Source organism: Camellia sinensis, chromosome 1 (assembly GCF_055761805.1).
Source record: "Camellia sinensis isolate YWXY chromosome 1, ASM5576180v1, whole genome shotgun sequence".
Classification (NCBI taxonomy): Eukaryota; Viridiplantae; Streptophyta; class Magnoliopsida; order Ericales; family Theaceae; genus Camellia; species Camellia sinensis.
The window spans coordinates 121,543,346-121,561,153 of NC_138961.1; positions in this window are offsets into that span (position 1 = coordinate 121,543,346).

Consider the following 17,808-nt stretch of genomic DNA (forward strand, 5'->3'; position numbering starts at 1 on the left):
AAGTTTATCGGATATCGAAAACCACTTCATCAAATCATATTTGTATTCAGTTTGATACTTACATATTCATTTTTTAATACAAATGTTATTTGATGAATGGACTATCAATATCCAATCAACTTGATCTTTGACAAGTATATTTTACTCGATATTATTTAAAAATTAAACAATTTAAATTATGAAAATAAAAATTGAAGTGAATCTCAGGAGCCACACGACAATCACTACTCTCATTGTTCACTTCATAAAAGTGTTTTTTTGATTTAGATTGGATTTTGGGTGACTGAAATAATTTATGAAAAGAAAGGGCAAGGAAAAAGATAACAAAAAAATGAATTATAAGCCTTTTTTGTTGGGTTAAAAATGCAAATAAAACAAATCAATATTTATTAAAAAAAAAATTTCATTGCCTAATGTGTCCCCGTTTGGTTTAGTTTTTTATGATTATAACTTTTTAAATTATTAACTTAATTTTTTTTTAAATAAGTTGTAAATCTATTTGGCGCATATTTTCATAATTTGTTCCAAAAAAAAAAAGAAAAAAAAAAGGAACATATTTGGTTAAGTAAGTTGTTACATAATTTTTTTTGCTATATAAATATCCAAAATGCCATCAAAATATATAATTAAGGAAAAAATGATGGAGCCTTTTGGTCCATAATAATTTTAAATTTTATGATTATAACTTTTAAATTATTAACTTATTTTTTTTTAAACAAGTTGTAAATCTATTTGGTGCAGATTTTCATAATCTGTTAAAAAAAAAAAAAAGAGTAAACATATTTGGTTAAATAAGTTGTTACATAAATTTTTTGTCATGTAAATATCCAAAATGCCATCAAAATTTATAATGAAGGAAAAAAAGATGGAGCCTTTTGGTCCATAATAATTTTAAGATTTCAAATAAACTAAAAAAGTTACAAATTGTAACTTTAAAAAATCACGCATAGAAGAAGATTAAAAGTTAATTTTTTGATTTTTTTTTACTCTTTATGAAAAACGTGTAAAAAAATGAGATGTGTTGTAATTCAAAAAAAACCAAAATGAAAAATTAACTTTGAATCCAGTTACCAAAATAGACCAGCTGAAAAAATCAAACGAGGGTGAGGTTAGAAGGGAAAGTGTGTGCCATTTATTTTTAATGGCAATATACTTGAGAAAGAAACTTGTAATTAAAAAAGGGCAAATTTTACTTTAATTTCTTATGATTTATTTCATGTTTACCTCTGTCATTTAGTAGAAAAAAAAAAACCCTTATGATTTGTGAACTAAAATGTATTGTCAACATTTAAAAAATAAAATTAAGAGTATCTCAAATGCAACGACCATTTGAGTTCATATCGCTATAATATAGTTGCTTGATTAAAAAGTAGAACTCCAATGCATTGCTATTTCAGTTGCCAAATTTTAACATTTTTATACTACTGGCTAAATTTGACACAATCTTTGAAAGGTTGTGAAATCTATTAACTCATCAACTAATCATTATTCATTTCTTCTTCTTGAAAGAAAAAAATAAAATAAAATAACATAACATAACAAAATATTTACTGTACACGTATATAGATATATATATATGTGTATATGAAAAATTTTATGGTACAAAAGTATATATCATATGCACCTTATTATGTATTTTTATAGTGTATGTTATGTATTTTTGTAATAAACGTTATATATTTTTCTAATAAGAATTGCGACAATTTGTGATTCAGAAATGAAGTTACGAGTTTTTATAGTAATATTATGTATTTTGGGGTATTGTTACATATTTTGTGATTATAAAATGTTTGGGTAAAAAAAAGGAGATTGACTAATAAGTCTCATATTTTGGACTTGTAATTTATATAGTCTCATATTTTTTCTTGTGATCTATTTAGCTCTTTTCAATATGTAATGACTCATTTGCCCGCCATATTAGAGTGATATATTTAAAAAAAGTACACTAAATAATTTTTTAATGTCACATCGTACTCGTCACGTTAGAGTGTCACATTTTGGAAAAAGTACATTAAACAGTTTTTAATTTTTTTTGAGTGTCACATTATACTCGTCACGTTGGAGAGTCACATGTCACGTTTGGAAAAAGTACATTAAAGAGTTTTTTATTTTTTTAAAATGTCACATCATACTCGTCAAGTTGTCACATTTGATAAAAGTACATCAAGGAATTTTTATTTTTTTGAAGTGTCACATCATACTCGCTACGTTGTTACATTAGGAAAAAGTACACTAAATAGTTTTTATTTTTTTTTCAGAGTAAAAGTTTTGGAGTGTTACATCATACCCGTCACGTTGTCACATTTAGAAAAAATACACTAAGGAGTTTTTAATTTTTTTGGAATGTCACATCGTTGGAGTATCACATTAATACCTACAATATTAGAGTATCACATCATACCTGTTACATTAATAAAAGGATATAGTTGTCCACTAAAATACTACCAAAATAAAAAATAGAACCAAACACAAAAAAAAAAAAAAAAAAAACTCTCCACTAATAAGATTTAACAAATCAATTGAAAAAACTTAAAACTAATTGGAGTACTTGTTTGTGAGATGAGATTTATTGGTAAATATTCTTTAAAAAAATGTGTAACATTATCAAAAAAAAAAAATGCATAATACTAACAAAATGTGTAACTTTATTTATGAATCACAAATTGTCGTAATCCTTATCAAAAAATTACATACTATTACCACAAAAATGCATAACATTTACCGTAAAAATATATAACAATATGTATATGGCAGACATATTTTGAAAAGTTTGTACCAACACATTACTTTATATATGTTTATACAAAATGTTATGAATCTGCCCTTATCAATTCATAATTTATTTCAAATATATTTGTATGATGGATATTAAATTAATAAAGTGTAGGATCAATAAATAAAATAAATTTGAACCATGGTTCATAAATCTAAATGTATAGTGTCGTTCATATATATATATATATATATATATGAAGATATGTATAAACCTATATATGTACATATTTACAAATGTGAGGGGGTAAAAAGCAGTAAAAATTTGAGAAAGAAGGGGTTGTTTGGCTAGAATTACAAAAGTATATTTATTTATTTTTTATATTTTTTAAATCATATTATTTTTTTTCTATATATTTTTTTTTATAAAAAATTAAAAAATATATTTATTTAAATTATTCCAAATATCCCTCAATCACCAACCAAACACTAGACCATCATCATCGATTACCGCTTGACCATAGCATAGTCGATCATTGACCATCGCCAAAAGTTTCTAACTTCTCATATCTACGAGAGATTGGAAGGGAGTTACTAATGAGGAGAGATTGGAAAGATATGAGGTGCAGCAACAGGAATGTAGATTTGCGGATGGAGTGTAAACCTATAAATCCAATGGTAAGTGATTGGGCCTCTTCCAATCACTACTCCTATCATCCCCACATACGTGGGGACTGATAATTAGAGGAGAAGAAAAAAGAAAAGAAAAAAAAAATTAGTTAATCAAAAAGAGAGGGGGTCATGGGGGTGTCCCTTGTGGGGGTCCAAGTCATTTTCCAAATTGAATTTTGTTTGGTTGTTGGCTTGATAATAGATTGGATGAATATGTGACCAGAGTAGAAGTTGTTGGTTGATCTTGGGACAATGCTATATGATGTTCTAATAGTATTGTGATTGATAGAGGATATGAGATTAATAAATTTTTGTTGGGTAATTTAAAAACATAAAAGGACATGATAAATTATAATTTGTGAGAGATATGATCACGTGACGTTTCAAGACAAACTAATCAATGTGTTTGGTTTGAATTTTCTGAATTAAGTTTTTTGAAAATTGAGTTTTTTATTTTTCGTGTTTTTTGTTTTTAGTAAATATTTTTAAAATTTTAAGCATTTTTTTTTATTTTTTTAAATGCATCTTAATTAGATGTGTCTAAAAAGTAAAATATTTGTGAAAAAATATTTTTAAGAATTAATAAATACACAAAAATACAGAAAATGTATTGAATATATATATATATATATTGTATTGTTTTATATTTGGTGAATTTTTTAAAGATTTTTAACAAAAATTATACTTTTAAGTGTATTTATGTTAGGTGTGTTTAAAAATTAAAAAATTGCTTAAAATATTTAAAAAATTCAATAAAAACAAAAAAAAAAAGAAAAGAAAAACAAGAAAGTACAATTTTTTAAAAAGTATTTTTAGAAAACTCAAACCAAGCAATTTTTTGAGTTCTAGATCCTTCTTCTGGCGTGTGAGTGCAGTAGGTTTTTTTTTGGTAAGCAAAAGCTCCTAGTTGAGAAAACAAGTCTTTTTATTTATTTATTTATTTTAAAGCAACGGTCCAATATTAGTTTCATAGTGCATGCAGTCCAATTTAACAAATGGATTACAAATTTACTGGTTAGAAGAATAGTGGTTAAGATGAAAAATATATGGAGAAAAAGGTGGTTGTTCCAAAATATAGCACTTGTAGCATTGGAGTAAGTTTGTCAAAATTTGATATTTTTGTACTATAATATTGTCAAATTTTGACAATGGAATACCAAATTTAACAATTAGTATTGAAGATACTCTTAGTTCATAAATTACAAAAGGTCATGCCCTTATGTCAAAGTTTCATGGTGACAAAGCATGTTTGGAGTTAAATCATATATAATAAAATATATAAAATTAATTATACTTTTAACTTTTATAATTTGAACTAAGTTTCACTTTGGTTCTTATTATTTCAAATTGAACAATTTAGACCACATAGTTTAAATTTAGTTTTAATTTGGTCGGTTGATTTAAGATGGAGATTAAATTTAATGATTTTTGAATACTTGACATTCTCCTAAGACATGAATACATAGGAAAAATTAATAGGAATGACCAAATTAAAACTGAATTTACAGTGTAAAGATGAAATTGTTTAAATTAAAACTATAGAAATCAAGATGAAATTTGAGTCAGATTATAAATGTGAAAAGTGTAATTAACTCTAAATTTTATTTTGAACATAATATATATATTGAAAAATTATGAAATTCCGTAAATAGAAGCTCTCCCCATTTATTTTGGGGGAAATTACCAACAAATAAAAGAAAAAAAAATCCAAGATTTGATCTCATTAATAAATTAAATCATAACTTTATTTAATTTAAACCTTGAAATTTTAAAATGATATTAATTATAATAATATGTTTGTATGACTAATGAAGAAGGGACAATTTACACCCTTTAAGCAAATTTTTTCCCCTTAAGCCCTCATTTGGGAACATGTTTTCTCTGTGAGAAATTTTTTATATATGTCGCTAAAAATTAATAATTAGTGACTTTTTTTTATCATAATTTTTATAAATTGTTGCTAAAACTTACAATTAGTGATTTGTTTTACGACAAAATTTTCTCATAGGACCTATTAGACAATAAGTTCACTTATTAAAACCTACACGTAAGTATCCCTAAAAAAACTAGTATGTTTGGGATGTCTTTTTGATTTTTTACGAAAAGATGTGCAAAAAGTAGAAAAAATAGAATATTTGTCTTTCTAATATAGATCGTTAGCTTTTTGATTTTTTTTAGTGACTTTTTAACTTTTTGGCTAAAAAAAGTCACTTACTGAGAGGGAGAATTGTGAGCCGATTATGGGCCGAGTTAGAGGCTGAGCAAATTGGAGGCCCAATGGTGCGTTGGGCCGTGATAACTTTGGATTTGCCCGGAGTTGGGGCTGCTTAGAGATGGACCGAGCCACTTGGATCTGCGCAGGTGATAACCGCGTAAACGCGTTGCTCGGTTGATGGCGCGCACCGTTAGCCCGGTCGAGAAGCTTGTGCCAAAAGCCCGGCTGGATGGCCTTTGGTTGACCGGTACGACCAGTCTGAAGGTCGGCTCCGCTGGAATGCTGCCGAGCATGGCTGGAAAGGATCTCAGTTCTTGGAGCAATTAGGCATGGAACACAGCATGGCCGTCGACAGCCGAGAAGATTCAGTCCGGCTGCCGAGCTCCCAGTAGAGTGGGCTGGCAGTCGGGTTAAGTGATGTTCAGCAAGATTTGTGCTGACAGATGGGATAGGAGAACCACGTGTCGAGAGATCACTAGAAGTAGATTTGGGGTACAGAAGGTATATAAGCAAGTCTGTGCCCCCCATGCTGGAAGGACGAACATTTGGTAAGAGAAACACTTACACTCCATTCACTCTTCATTCTCTCTATCCTCAGGTGTGTGCTAACTTGATCGTCGGAGGGGTTTTCCAGCCACACACCGTCGGGTAGCTCACCGCTGTTGTGCACGCAAGTGATCGGATAGAAACGGAGCTCGGAAGCAAGGAGTGCGGGCTCGCCTAGATATTTGCTCCCCGCACAATTGGCGCCGTCTGTGTGAAGCCGACAGACAAAACCTTGTCTTCTAGGCTCATCTGATCGCCATCCATGGCGAACATCGAGGAGATTCCGCTGTCCGCTGTCGACGGAGTTACCCCGGAGTCGGGAAGACGGAGAGAAGGAGATCCCACCATCATTCCTCCGATGGCGGACCTGGAGATTTCTCCAGGAGGACATACAAGAGATGCGCAGGATAAGCGCGGAAGAAGTTATGGTCATTCACGGAGTCCAGACGATCATCGGCGGCGGAGAGAATCACATGCCCGACGTCTGGAACACAAGTTAAGGGACCAGGACGCCGTCATCCGGCGAATGGCGGCGGAGATAGAGGAGCTGAAGCGGCATGTCAAAGGAAAGGGTGTAGCTGGAGAGGGAGACCACAATGAGCGCACCCAACCCCACCGTTCAAGCAGTCAGAGCCAGCGGCGTACACCGTCCATCTCAATCACCAGAAGTTACAAGGTTGGAGATTCCGACGCGCACGAAGAGAAATCTAGCGCGCAATATAGTACCTACCGACCCTCACGTCCGGCGACGACGTCAAGGTATTCTTATTCTGCTCATTCAGAAAATTTGCGGGCAGTTTTGAAGGAACGGGCTCGCCGGCGGGAGGCTCAAAGGGTGCCGGCGTTCCAGCGGCTATCCTATGGGGTTCACGCTAGCGAGGAGGTCGGAATGCCTCTACCCCGCCCAGCCGCACCTCTCCTTGTAGATACAGACTTGGTAAGGCTGAGTGCCACTCCATTCTCCGTGGATATTGAGATCGCACCGCTTCCGGCGGGCTTCCACCAGCCAAAGTTCACACTCTATGACGGAAAAATCGACCCGTATATGCATGTAAGTCATTTTCGACAGGTCATGGCCGGACATAGGCGGAATGACGCTCTTATGTGCTTGATCTTCCCGTCAAGTTTGGGCGAGCTGGTATTGAAATGGTTCGAGAGGCTGCCGGAGGGGAGCATTAAATGGTGGCAGCAGTTGGCCAAAGCCTTTGTGACACGCTTCAAAACCAACACCAAAACACCAAAGGAAGTTGATCACCTCCTGAGTGTCAAGATGGAACCGAGTGACACATTGAAGGCATACAACTCCAGATATTGGGAGACCTTCAACAAGATTTTGGATTGCCCGACCAACCTTGCAATCACACAATACAAGCGAGGTCTCTCGGTCGGACATAGACTGCAGGACTCGCTTACCATGCACCAGCCGACATCCATGGGCCAGCTAATGCAACGCATCAATGAGCACATTCGAGTGGAGGATGATGCGTCAGCATCTACCGTGCAGGCAACTCCAGTAGCAACAGACAAGCGGTTAGCTGGCAAAGTGCACGCGGTCGGGCAGGAGTCCGGCCGATCCAGCGACTGCGCTGAGGAATTGGACCGTGGCACTAATCGCAAACACCGCGGTAGGGGACGTCGGAATGACCGGGATGACTACCCCCGGGATGACGTAGCCGATGCTAACAGAAGGTTGAAAGCAAGGACAGGCATCACCACGGTCTTTAAGATTCCAATCTATCGCATACTTAGTGAAATCCGTGACGAGGAGTATGTCCGGTTTCCTGCAAAGTTAGGCGATGGACAGAAGGGCTTCAATCCGTGGTACCGTTGCACGTTTCACCGGGAGCGAGGCCATCGGACAGAGGATTGTTTGCCTTTGAGGCAACACTTGGAAGAGCTAGTCGCAGCTGGACACTTGGACCTTTACATTGATGTCGGCGTGAAGGCCAATCAAGCTCCAGTTGATCTGCGGGGACCGGATGACTGAGATGCGCCTCCCCAAGGGGTTATTAATGTCATCCACGGCATAGTGGAACCGGTGTGTGTATGCGAACTCCAAGGAATGATCAAGAAGGCAGAACACATGAGGGAAGTTTTGTCGGTTCAGCCTGCAATCAAAAGGGGGAAGACCGAAGAGAAAGACATGATCAGTTTCTTCTCAAGAGACCTAGAGCGCATTCAGACGCCGCACAACGATGCCCTAGTAGCAACACTCCACATCAAAGAATTCGATGTCAAACGGATCTTAATCGATCAGGGAAGCTCGATCGAGATCATGTACTACGACGCTTTCAAACAGCTCAAGCTCCGGGATACAAATTTGGCCCCGGCAACTTCACTACTGGTTGGTTTCAACTCATAACCAGAGTGGCCTTTGGGAAAGATTATCCTGCCGGTCAAAGCGGGATCCGTTGTCAAACAAGTGGAGTTTTGGGTGTTGCAAGTGCCATCCACTTATAATTTGATCCTTGGAAGGGGATTGCTTCACGCTATGCAAGCCGTAGCGTCGACCTATCACCAGGTGATGAGATTCCCCTCGGTTATGGGGGCAATCGAGGAGATTTGGGGCGATCAAGTCATGTCGAAGCAATGCTTCGTGGCGGTCAACGGGAGCTGAGCTGCCAAAGGCTTCGTTCAAATGATTGAGGGACCGGGAGACCGGGGAGTCCTTGACGATGTGGGTACCAAGGCCGAGGACAAGGCTGTCGAGGAATTGGTGGAAGTGCGCATCGATACAGAGCATCCGGACAGGTTCTTCTTGCTCGGCTCAAGCCTTACAACCCAAGAAAGGACCGACATGGTTGAATTTTTGATGACCAATATCGAAGTCTTCGCATGGTCACCTTACGACATGCCCGGACTCGATCCAAGTTTTATATGCCATCATCTCAATGTCCTCCCCGGAGCAAAGTCGGTCATTCAGCGCACAAGGAGATCGGTGCTGCATCACGCCGAGGTAGTTGCGGAGGAAGTGAAGAACTTACTTGAGGCGCGAGCAATTCAGGAAGTGCACTACCCTCGGTGGATTTCAAACACGGTCGTGGTACCCAAGAAGAATGGGAAGTGGCGAGTTTGCGTTGACTACAAGACCGTCAACTGAGCTTGTTCGAAAGACAGCTTCCCTCTGCCTAGAATAGACCAGCTTGTGGACTTAACGGCTGGACATAACAGGTTCAGTTTCTTAGACGCCTACTGCGGCTACCATCAGATTGCCATGCATAGGCCCGATCGAGAGATCACCTCGTTTACTACAGCAAGGGGACTATTTTGCTACCGAGTCATGCCTTTTGGTTTGAAGAACGCCGGGGCAACTTTTCAAAGGATGGTGACCAAGATGTTCGCTCCTCTGCTGGGCCGGACAATGGAGGCCTATATTGACGATATGGTGGTTAAGAGCCGGCATCAAGCAGACCATTTGTCCGATTTGGCCGAAATGTTCGCCATTCTCAAAAAGCACAAGTTACGCCTGAATGCGTCTAAGTGTGCCTTCGGCGTGGGATCCGGAAAATTTTTAGGTTTCCTAGTCACGAATCGAGGTATCGAAGCAGACCCTACACAAATCCGAGCTGTGAAAGAATTGAAACAGCCTAGCTCGGCTAAGGATGTGCAGCATCTGGCCGGAATGGCCGCCGCGCTTAACTGATTTATAAGCCGGTCATCAGATCGCTGCTGCCCTTTTTTTCAAGCCTTGAAATCAAAGTTCTCATGGGATGAAGAGTGTGATCGGGCTTTGACTGAGCTCAAGGAGTATTTGTCTTCCGCACCGTTGTTGGTCACACCGAAACCCGGAGAAGAACTTTACCTTTATCTGGCCATATCGCAGGATGCTGTCAGTGCAGTGCTTGTCCGGTCGGAAGGAATCAAACATCTACCCATCTTCTACGTTAGCAAAACCTTGTTACCAGCAGAGTCGAGGTACTTGCCGCTGGAAAAACTTGCGTTAGCATTGATGATGGCTTCAAGGAAGTTGGCACACTATTTCCATGCCCATACCATCATCGTCTTGACCGAGTTCCCTCTCAAAGCTTTGTTCGAACGGGCAGACTTCTCCGATCGGATTCTTAAGTGGGCGGTTGAATTGGGACAGTTTGATGTGAAGTTCCAGCCGTGCACAGCCATAAAAGCCCAGACTCTGGCCGATTTCGTTGCTGAATTCTCACCTGGAACTCATCCGGCATGCCCGGTCGATATTGCCATGGCAGATGAAGAAATGAATGCAAGCTCGACCGAAATACCACAGCTTGGCGGCATTGGCAACGCGGAGCTTGCGCGCCCCGCCGAAGCCCTTTCAGTTAATACGGTACTACAACCCGGTGATGCGATGGCAGAGTTGGCTGTTATTGACCAACCTGCTTTGTCCGACACCCCATCACCAAGGAGGATAGAAATGGAACCACTCAGCACAGAGCCTGCGGCCGGCATAATACCACAACCTGGCGATTCGCCTACAGACTTAAGCATTATGGATCAACTTGCCGAGTCCGGCGCCGAATCACCAAGGGGGGCTGAAGTGGAACCGCTCAACACGGAACTGGAAGTCGAACAGCCGAGCAACCGTGATCCCATCAACCTTCAAGCTTCTTAGAACCCCTCAGAGTGCTGGAAGCTCTTTGTTGGCGAAATGTGAAAACTTTTTGTTGATGGAGCCTCGAACCGTCACGATGCCGGGCTGGGTATAGTCCTGATTTTGCCAGACGGACTGACTATTGAACATTCTATCACCCTTGGCTTCCCAGCATCCAACAATGAGGCCGAGTACGAGCGTTATTGGTCGGTCTCAAGAGCGCGCTTCAGATGCAAGCATCCGAACTAATGGTTTACAGTGACTCCCAGCTTGTGGTTAACCAAGTTTATGGGGTTTATGAGGCAAAGGATGACAGAATGATGAAGTACCAAACTCTGGTCAGAGACCTCATCAAGCGATTTCAGGCGATCAGGGTCCAACAGATTGGCCGAGAAGAAAACGGCCGAACAGATGAGTTGGCCGACCTTGCTTCTATGGTTGACAGCACATCTCCCAACCCTCTTTTGATTGAATTCCTTCCGAGGCCCAGCATTGAGGAGGCCGGACAAATAGAAGTACTCTGTGCCGAGCTAGGTCCTTCTTGGATGGACCCCATAATCCTCTTTCTCAGAGAACGGACCCTTCCAGCCGACAAGAAAGAAGCGCATAAAGTGCGGGTGAAGTTTGAGCAGTTTTGGCTCTCTCCATCAGGCGCTTTATACAAGAAGTCTTTCACCGGCCCTTACTTGAAGTGTGTGCACCTTAGCAGCGTAGAAGCCTTCCTTTGCGAGATACACGAAGGCATCTGTGGCAGTCATATCGGGGGCAGGTCCTTGGCCTATCGAGCTATTTCGCAAGGCTACTGGTGGCTGTGCGGCCCAGAAATATGTTTGCAAGTGTGAGAAATGCCAGAAATTTGCCCACCAGATCTACCAGCCGGCTAGGGCACTCCTTTCCCTCACTAGCCCTTGGCCCTTCGCGATGTGGGGGCTAGATATAGTGGGGCTGCTCCCAACAACACCAGGTAACCGGAAGTTCTTCATCGTGGCCACAGACTACTTCACCAAATGGATTGAAGCAGAGCCTTTGGCTACAATCAAGGAGAAAGACGTGAAGCGGTTTGTTTGGCAGAACGTGGTCACGCGGTTTGGCATCCCTAAAATTCTGATCTCTGATAACGGCACCCAGTTCGACGGTCGCCTATTCAGAGGGTTTTGTGAAGATTTGAAGATCGAATTCTACAAATCTACTCCGGCTTACCCGCAGTCCAACGGTCAAGCCGAGGTTTCGAACAAGACCATTCTTGATGGACTGAAGAAGAGGCTTGAGAAAGCCAAAGGAAAGTGGGCTGAGGAACTCCCCAGTGTCCTTTGAGCATACCGAACAACCCCGCGACGATCTACCGGGGAAACTCCTTTTGCTTTGGCATATGGCATGGAGGCGGTCATCCCTTTGGAAGTTGGTATGCCCACTCTCAGAAGTGAAAGTTTTGAGCCCGAGCTGAATGCTGAAGCCATGGCCTTGGAATTGGACCTAGTGGAAGAATGCTGGGAAAAGGCTCTTATCCATGTGGCCGCCTACCAACAAGAGCTTTCAAGGAAATACAATAAATCCATGCACCCCAGACCGTTCAAAGTGGGTGATTGGGTCTTGCGAAGGTCATGGGCAATACCCTGGTGCCAGGCGATGGCAAACTATGAGCAAATTGGGAAGGACCCCTACAAGATAACCGGTTTGGCGGGCAAGGGGGCATATCACTTGGAAGACTTGGATGGTAGAGGAATACCCCGGCCATGGAATGCAGCCAACCTCAAATTGTATTATTTCTAGCTTTTGCCCTCTTTTTTGTGCAAAGAAATTTTTTGCCTTACACTTCATGTAATATTCATTTTTGTCAATATATAGAAGTGACTCATCTTTGCCTTGGCATTTTTTGTTGCTTTGAGTTTTGCGTATTCTCAACCGAGATGTTTACCCCGATTGCAGGAGTTGATGTTTTGTTCAACTTAGGTACTCTCAACCGAGACGATTAGTCCGGTTGAAAAGTTGATTTTTTTTCAACTTAGGTATTCTCAACCGAGATGTTCACTCCGGTTGAAAGAGTTGATGTTTTGTTCAACTTAGTTATTCTCAACCAAGATGTTCACTCTGGTTGAAAGAGTTGATGTTTTGTTCAACTTAGGTACTCTCAACCAAGATGATTAGTCCGGTTGCAAAGTTGATGTTTTGTTCAACTTAGGTATTCCCAACCGAGATGTTCACTCTGGTTGAAAGAGTTGATGTTTTGTTCAACTTAGGTACTCTCAACTAAGATGATTAGTCCGGTTGCAAAGTTGATGTTTTGTTCAACTTAGGTACTCTCAACCGAGATGATTAGTCCGGTTGCAAAGTTGATGTTTTGTTCAACTTAGGTATTCCCAACCGAGATGTTTACTCCGGTTGAAAGAGTTGATGTTTTGTTCAACTTAGGTACTCTCAACCGAGATAATCAGTCCAATTGCAAAGTTGATGTTTTGTTCAACTTAGGTACTCTCAACCGAGATGATTAGTCCGGTTGCAAAGTTGATGTTTTGTTCAACTTAGGTATTCTCAACCGGGATGTTCACTCTGGTTGAAAGACTTGAAGTTTTGCTCGACTCTGGGTGTACTACCGAGATGATTTATTCCGGTTATATGAGTTAATTAATGAAATTTGTCTTGCCAACATATTCTGTTCGGTTGAAGTTACTCAGCTCTAGGACCGTGCAAACACTTGGTAAAACTAGATCTTTTTCATTAATTAAACAGAAAAGTACAAAAGGAGGGGCAGAGAGCCCGGTTACATGTGCAAAGCAAAAAATGAAAGAAAACTACACAAGGGGGGAAAGATTGGAGAATTCGTCATCAGCTGCTTCCAGGTCGACCGTTGTTCGCTCTTGGACACCGGTCTCAGTTTCTCTGGGCTGCTCCTGGCCGTTTCCTTTCTCGGCATTGACCTCAGTTTCTTTGGCAAGCTCTTTCTCGGCCTCAACTTGCAACGCGCTGAAGACATCGTTGGCATAGGGCACGAGGTAGACCGGTAGGAAGGCAGCCGGGGGAGCGGCAAACACATCGGTGTCAGGACCTTGACCGAGATGTTCGTAGGCTGACTTCCAGCCCGCTTTGAAATAAATGTCTTGAGTTGCGAAGACCTGCTTCTTATAGCTGTCCTCGGCTTCCTTGAAGCCGGCGTTGTTGGCATCTTCGCACTCCTTCTCCCTTGACGCCTTGAGTGCGTCCAGCTCGGCCTGGAGCTCATCTCTCTTCTTCTCGGCCTGCTCAAGCTGGCCGAGCAACCTGTTGTTGTCAGCATTGGCAATTTGAAGTGAGGACTTTGCTCGGCCGAGTTCGGTCTGCAGACTCTGGACTTGGCCGGCAGTGTCATTCGCCTTCTGCCGCAGTCGATGGATTCGCTCCATGACCAAGTGTTGCTTCTGGATGGCCTGCAAGAAGAAATTCTTATCAAAGAAGAAACCGTGCAAACACTTGGTAAAAATTTTAGTGAAAGATTGAGACTTACCCTGGCCATGGACTTAACAGAAGATTTCACCAACCGGGTGCCAGGAACGTGGTCGCTGCCGACCACGTCGCTCGGTAGGAGAAGGGCTTTGGAAAGGTCAAAGGCGAGCAGGTGCTCTTTGTCGCTCTTGATGGAAACGGTAGCCGGAATGTCCTTTCCCCGGTGCTTCAACTGCGGTCGCCACGGTGGTGTTGGGTCGACAGTGATGATGGGTTGCTCGGTGGTTTGCTCGGCAACCAGCTCGGCGAATGGGTCTGCGCGAGGCCTTTTGCCAACCCGGCAAGCTTCTTGTCTGGGTTGCCCGGCACTTGGAGATGCCAAGGCGACCACGGGGCCGCTGGATTGTCCGGCAGCTTGAGAGTGTGCGGTGATGCTCGGTATCTCGGTTGAGGTAGCTGTTAGGAGGTTCTTGATGCGGCTTCGTTTTGCCATCTTTTGTTCTTCGGTCAGCCGGATTAGTGGTACGTCCGGTAGAGTTGGGTCCGGAGGAGGTGTTGGAGCACGGAGAAAGTCTGTAACTTTGCTCCGGCGTGGAGCTGAGTATCTGTAGGTTGGAGTGTAGCCGGGCAACTCGTTACAATCCCGGTGGCTGTAACGGAGCACGGTTCGGATGGATTCAACGTTGGGATATTGGTAGTTGGATTGCAAGGCTTGAATTGCTGCAAAAGAAACAGGAAAAATAGTAAGTATAGAATGTTGAAGGCAGGAACTTAACCGAGCAAATTAGCGCGGCTTACATGTGGAACCAAAGTTCTTGCAGATGAACCAGCCCGGTACGTCGGCTGTTTCATAATTGCCAGACACCCAGAAGAAGTCGTCATCATGTAAGTCCTTGCCCGGGGTGCCGGTTACTATCTTCTCTTTACCCGGTCTTATTTTTAAATAATAGGCCAGGCCGTCGCCGGTGTGCCCAAGGGTGTATTGTCGTAGTATCTCGGCTAAACCTAAGTTTGTTCCTAGCCGGTTGTTTAGCTCGTGCACGCCATTGATTATTCGGTAGGTGTTGGTCGAAACCTGGGTGGGTGCTAGCCCGGTGCGGCGTAGAAATTCGGTCATCAGAGGGTTGACCGGGAAGCGGAGGCCTCCTTCAATTACTGACAGCACGGTGAAGGGGCATTGGTCAAGCCTGCCCCAAGGGGTTGTTTCCAACTCGGCGAGTTTTATGTGGACGTCTGCCGGGATACCGTATTCTTCCCTGAAGGTAGCCAAGGCAGCAGGTGTGTCCATAAGGAAGCAAAATTTTCCCATGTTTGACTGACTAATCTAACTCGGTTGAGGTGGTTTGGCATAGGCTGGGAATTAATGGCTGCTCGGTCCTTGAGAGTCTCAGGATTGGTTTTTGGTCCCCTTGGACTCTGCAGGAAAATGGAGGGTAATTGTAAGTGGGAGCGCGGTCACGCAAAACGAGCTAGAGTTGAGCTCGGTCGTGGATTGTGCCAAACTACCTCGGTCATAAATGTTAGCCAAGGAGCTCGGTTGCCCGAGCGAACCAGAGATTAGCCCGGTCGAGCGGCCAAGTCCTTTTTGCTACCCCGGTTTCTCCTAAGGTTGGGACAAACTAAAGATTTGCTTGGTCTGAGTAATTTTTTGGATCGAATGAAGATCTGGAGCCCGGTCCGCCCCAAATCTTCATTGTTCATTAGGGAAATTGAAGAACAATGAAGAAACTAAGGGGCATTGAAGGTTTTGGGTGGGGGAGGCCCTAAACCTACGGATTTGGTGCTATAAAGAAGAAAAATATGAAACGAAAACAGTAATAACAAGGGTTCAGAGAGCTTACCAGGAGAGGGCAAAGTCTTCTTCTTCGAAGACGAACTCAACAATGGCAAGCAAGCGTAGGCAGAAGCTCTAGATCGGCAAGGAGGAGAGAGAGTCGGTAAGGTTGAAATGAAAGAAGGTTCAATATGTTTATAGAGATGAATAAGATCGCCAAAAGTTTGAATTTGAACGGACGTGATGTTTGGCTGCTCGAGGCCAATCAACCCACGACACGCGTCCCTATTGACGGTGGCGTCAGTACTGAAGAGACAGGATGGTGAATCGAGGCATCGACCGGGCAAGTTTTGAAGACAGGCATGTCAAGTAGCCCGGTTACCGTATTGTAAACCGAGGATCGAGGAACTGTTACCCCGGTCAGATTTGGTAATCCCAGTCACGCTTGTGCGGACGGAATTAAGGGGTAATTGAGAGGGAGAATTGTGAGCCAGTTACGGGCCGAGTTAGAGGCCGAGCAAATTGGAGGCCCAATGGTGCGTTGGGCCGCGATAACTTTGGATTTGCCTGGAGTTGGGGCTACTCAGAGATGGACCGAGCCATTTGGATCTGCGCAGGTGATAACCGCGTAAACGCGTTGCTCGGTCGATGGCGCGCACCGTTAGCCCGGTCGAGAAGCTTGTGCCAGAAGCCCGGCTGGATGGCCTTTGGTTGACCGGTACGACCAGTCTGAAGGTCGGCTCCGCCGGAATGCTGCCGAGCATGGCTGGAAAGGATCTCAGTTCTTGGAGCAATTGGGCATGGAACACAGCATGGCCGTCGACAGCCGAGAAGATTCAGCTCGGCTGCCGAGCTCCCAGTAGAGTGGGCTGGCAGTCGGGTTAGGTGATGTTCAGCAAGATTTGTACTGACAGATGGGATAACAGAACCACGTGTCGAGAGATCACTGGGAGTAGATTTGGGGCACAGAAGGTATATAAGCAAGTCTGTGCCCCCCATGCTAGAAGGACGAACATTTGGTAAGAGAAACACTTACACTCCATTTACTCTTCATTCTCTCTATCCTCAGGTGTGTGCTAACTTGATTGTCGAAGGGGTTTTCCGGCCACACACCGCCGGGTAGCTTACCGCTGTTGTGCACGCAGGTGATCGGATAGAAACGGAGCTCGGAAGCAAGGAGTGCGGGCTCGCCTGGATATTTGCTCCCCGCACACTTACCAAATGAGATTAATAGTCACCTCTTACCTTTACCTTCGTCCATCACTATCTCTTCTCTTCTCCAATCCCCTTCTACCGCTTCATTCATTTTTCTCGTTCACTGCTACTCTTTCCATTTCTTAACTGACTGCCACCCTTGTCAAATCCATAATTGTTGTCGTTGTCGTCGTCTAGCACCACCGATAAAAAAAAAAAAAAAAAATTATCTAAATTATCCTTATTCCATTAGTTATAACTATAGATGGTTAAAATTAGAACTCGTTTGAGATGTGACTGGCTTTTTGACTTTTTTGCTATTTTAATCTGGGACTAAAAATCCTCATTTGGGATAAACGTTTTGGCATTTTTAACTTTTGTGAGAGAAAAAATAAAATAATTATGAGTTAGATGTGACATTTTATTCTATTTGACCAAAATAACTTATTTTGTCTTACATGATTATTTTAGCCCAAAGTGTCTTTCCAAATGAGCTCTTAATACTATTTTAAAAGTTAGAAGTTTAAATTGAAATAATTATAAAGTTAGAATTTAATTTGTTACCAAATTCACACATTGAAGTGAAACGGATGGAAAAGATGAAAGATGGAAATGGATGACGGTAAGGGTAACTGTCAATAATAATAAAGACAAAAAAAATATTTAAATTATCTAAATTGTTCATTTTCCATTAACTAACCGATACACACATAT